The sequence below is a fragment of the Palaemon carinicauda genome, chromosome 14 (genome assembly GCF_036898095.1).
Source record: "Palaemon carinicauda isolate YSFRI2023 chromosome 14, ASM3689809v2, whole genome shotgun sequence".
NCBI classification, from domain to species: Eukaryota; Metazoa; Arthropoda; class Malacostraca; order Decapoda; family Palaemonidae; genus Palaemon; species Palaemon carinicauda.
This window is the reverse complement of record NC_090738.1, coordinates 115,976,829-115,981,669: the sequence shown is the minus strand read 5'-3', so window position 1 is coordinate 115,981,669 and position 4,841 is coordinate 115,976,829.

Here is a 4,841-nt window from a genome sequence, read left to right as displayed (position 1 = left end):
AGTCAAAGATTATACTTAGAAAAATATAAAGATCTTATATACAGTATAATTGAAACTATTTTGAAATAGTTATGTGCTTTGATTTTGGATTTAATTGAACTATTTCATAGAAATAAAAGTTATTTTTTCTTATGAGAGAATCTTGAAGCAGCAGCTTAATGTAGAAAGTAACTCGCCATTATTGCTTAACTGAAAGAAAACTATCTGGTTTTTATTATTATTATTATTATTATTATTATTATTATTATTATTATTATTATTATTATTATTACCAGCTAAGCTACAACTCTATTTGGTAAAGCAGGGTGCTATAATCCCAGGGGCTCCAACAAAGAAAAATAGCCGAGTGAGGAATGGAAATAAATGAACTACATAAAAAGTAATGAACAATTAGAATAAAATAACAACATAAAAATAAATCTTTCATATATAAACTAAACATTTCAAAAACAAAACCAGAGGAAGCGAAATATGATAGAGTAGTGTGCCCGAATGTACCCTCAAGCAAGAGAACTCTAAAATTACAAAATAAAGAGGAAAATGACATAATTTCTCTAGGAAGGAATTCATAGAATTAGCATTATTATCATAAATGCAATTGGAGCAAAAATTTAAATACTTTAAAAGGTTTAAAAATCGCACATGTATGACAGAAACAAGGGGCAATGACAGTAGCCTAGAGACTGACCAAATACTGTATACATATGATCGTAGCCTAAGCCTCATCTCCACCCAAGCTAAGCTTAGGGAGGGCTAAGTTATGGTTGCTGATAACCCCGTAGTTAGATCTATAGGCTCCCCCAACCTTGCCCCCATCCTTAAGTTACAAGGGAGGTGAGGTTGCAGACACTACTAGAAACAATCGAGCTTGAGCGGGTCTTGAACCAAAGTCCAGCAGATCGCAAAGCAAGGACGTTTATAAGCTACCACAAATTTATAACAGAAAACGTTACGAGTTGTAACTCACAATTTAAGCAGATCTTATGCCACTGGAAGAAGGTTATGAACTTTTGAACTGTCTATAAAGTAAATATGAATTTGCTTCGAATGAGGATCGGCAAAAGGCATGTCTTAAACCTCAAAGAGTCAACATATTCAACATAACTTCTCCAGCAGACTTTATGTTGATAACCTGACCCAAAGAAGAGTTGCCAGCTAGCAAATATTGCAGAACTTTATTTTTCATTATCTTCACTGTAGTTCCAAGCCCCTGGAGGCCCTACTACCCCCACCCCTGGTGTTCTCCTTCCTACCCCCACCCCTGGTGTTCTCCCTCCTACCCCCACCCATGGTGTTCTCCCTCCTACCCCCACCCCTGGTATTCTCCTTCCTACCCCCACCCCTGGTGTTCTCCTTCCTACCCCCCACCCCTGGTGTTCTCCTTCCTACCCCCACCCCTGGTGTTCTCCCTCCTACCCCCAACCCTGGTGTTCTTGGCGTTTTAAAAATTGGCCATCGCTTTAAACAGCACTGAAGAGATCGAGTCATAAATCTTAGCTTCCTCGATTGGCGAGATTTGCGGTATTTTTCTCATTTAGAAGAGAATGTGGATTCTAATTGCTTCTCTGGGTGTCACTGCAACTTTAGCATTTTTGGTCAGAGGATCATTTTCTCGTGTGTTTATCACCTTTTGGGTGCATTTTACTGTGGTCTTACTTCTATTTCTTTGTATACTGTCTTTCTGCTGTTAGGAGGAGGATTTTTTGCATGTGTTTATCACCTTTTGGGTATGCTGTCTTGGTTTCTACTGTTAGAAAAATATTTTATCGTGTGTTTATCACCTTTTGGGTATGTTGTCTGGGTTTCTACTGTTGGAAAAATATTTTATCGTGTGTTTATCTCCTTTTGGGTATGTTGTCTGGGTTTCTACTGTTGGAAAAATATTTTATCGTGTGTTTATCTCCTTTTGGGTATGTTGTCTGGGTTTCTACTGTTGGAAAAATATTTTATCGTGTGTTTATCTCCTTTTGGGTATGTTGTCTGGGTTTCTACTGTTGGAAAAATATTCTATCGTGTGTTTATAACCTTTTTGGTGCATTTTACTGTGTTCTTACTTCTATTTCTTCATATGTTGTCTTGGTTTCTACTGTTAGAAGGATAATTTTCTCCGGTGTTTATCACCTGGTTTGGAGTATTTTACTGTGTTTTTACTTCTATTTCTTCATATGTTGTCTTGGTTTCTACTGTTAGAAGGATAATTTTCTCCGGTGTTTATCACCTGGTTTGGAGTATTTTACTGTATTTTTACTTCTATTTCTTCATATGTTGTCTTGGTTTCTACTGTTAGAAGGATAATTTTCTCCGGTGTTTATCACCTGGTTTGGAGTATTTTACTGTGTTTTTACTTCTATTTCTTCATATGTTGTCTTGGTTTCTACTGTTAGAAGGATAATTTTCTCCGGTGTTTATCACCTGGTTTGGAGTATTTTACTGTGTTTTTACTTCTATTTCTTCATATGTTGTCTTGGTTTCTACTGTTAGAAGGATAATTTTCTCCGGTGTTTATCACCTGGTTTGGAGTATTTTACTGTGTTTTTACTTCTATTTCTTCATATGTTGTCTTGGTTTCTACTGTTAGAAGGATAATTTTCTCCGGTGTTTATCACCTGGTTTGGAGTATTTTACTGTGTTTTTACTTCTATTTTATCTTGTGTTATTTTTAGCTTCTGCTGTTAGAAAGATATTTTCTTGTGTGTTTGTCACCATTTTGTTGATTTTTATTGTTTATTTACTTCTATTTCTTTGTATAATGTTGTTTTGGTTTCTACTGTTAGAAGTATATTTCTCCTCCTGTGTTTATCACCTGTTTGGTGCATTTTACTGTGTTTTTACGTCTGCTTCTTTGTATATTTTTTTTCCTGCTGTTCGAAGGATAATTATCTCGCGTTTATCACTTGTTTTGATGCATTTTACTGTTTTTACTTTTATTCATTCGTATATTGTCTTGGTTTCTGCTGTTAGCCTTGCAGTAATAGTTGCAACGTTTTGCCATTTGGTTTGGATGTAAGAACACTACCACCGTACGTCCTCCCTGTCATAGAAAGCGACTAAAAGGACAGCTGCTGCCCTGCAGTCTTGCTGTTTAGCAAAAGGCCAGGCCCACTGCCAATAATTGAAGAAGAAGAGTAAGAGTTATAACGCTGGTTTTACGGAGATAATTAGGGTGTCATATTTTAGAATTATTTATATTTGATCATTTTATTTCCTGGGTCATTACAATTTTAAACTTTTACTCTAAGATAAGTTACATTGACTATAGCAGTATATCTTAAAGTTTGATATTGCTGCTATTATGTTTCTTTATATTTGCAATATCTGCATAAATATTTTACATTCTGTGTAGTTTATTGCATCATCGTAACTTTTAGCTGTTTTTCAAGTGATAATTCATCTTAATGAATTATAATAGCCGTAACCTGCATGTAAGGATATATTCAAAATTTGATATGTCTCTTCCAATTTGGTATTCCAGCTTTGGCGTCGTGTAATTTACATTGCGTGAATTAATGTTAGCTGTTTATTAGCTCGTATGTAATTTCGACATTTCTCTTTGTGCATTTAGATTTAGTCTATCTGTTAATACTGTATTTTCTTTCTAAAGGTTAGCAGTTTTATTGTTAGGTTTTTAATGTTTATTTTTTTTAATAAACTTTACGGATTTTGAGTTTTCACAGTTCAAGTTAGGTTTTTAATGTTTATTTTTTTTTACTAAACTTTACGGATTTTGAGTTTTTACAGTTCAAGTTAGGTTTTTTAATGTTTATTTTTTTTTTTTTTTACTAAACTTTACGGATTTTGAGTTTTTACAGTTCAAGTTTTGATTCGCTTGGAAAAAGCTCACGACTCCAGCGTCATCTGATTGCAAGTGATAAATAATTGCTTAAATGATGTGCGCTTTTAACAAGTGTAATTTCGACAAGATTTGTCGAATTCCGTTAGCTTGACTCCTTGTGGAGGTGACTCGATGATTGGTATTCAGAAAAATCATTCTGTACTTCTTAGGTTTTATTTAAGATAGATTTTTTTTAGTTGAGAGTTGTAAATACCCCCCCCCCCAAAAAAAAAAGATGACAAAAAAAATAAAAAAAATAAAATGTTTTATGTATAAATTGATGAATTTAAGGAAATTTGTTTCACAATTAGAATATTAAGTATGGGAAATCATTTTTAGCAAGCAGATGTAATGGAACGAAAAATATTTTTTTTTTCAAGAATCTTGTAAGTTTGAGGTTGCAAATAAGAAAAAGTACATTCAAAGCAGAGAATAAAATTTTTTTTTATACTATGTATGTATGTATGTATGTATATATATATATATATATATTATACGGAGAAAGTAACTTAGAAAATACTAAATTCCAGTTTAAATGTAACTATAGTGATATAGGAAATTATATAATGTGGTATATTTGATTACATGCTGATGTGGTCTCTAGGACAATTATGATAAACGATGAAAGGGGAACAATTTATTATCTTTACCGTGTCTAGTTTATTTATATCACTGTCCATAAAAAACAATAAAACTGACGTATGCATTTCAGTATTTGGGTTGAGGAATCCTTAAATGTGTATTTTATCATATATGGTTAAGTAATTATTATCCTTTACACATTCTCCTCTTTCCTCATACACCTAAAAACACTCAAGGTAACCGGACGATTCTTCCTCATTCAAGGGGTTAACTACTGCACTGTAATTGTTCAGTTGATACTTTCCTCTTGGTAAGGGTATAAAAGAGACTTTAGCTAAGGTAAGGAGGAGACGCTAAAATCATACCATTGTTCTCCAGTCTTGGGTAGTGTCATAGCCTCTGTACCATGGTCTTTCACTATCTTGGG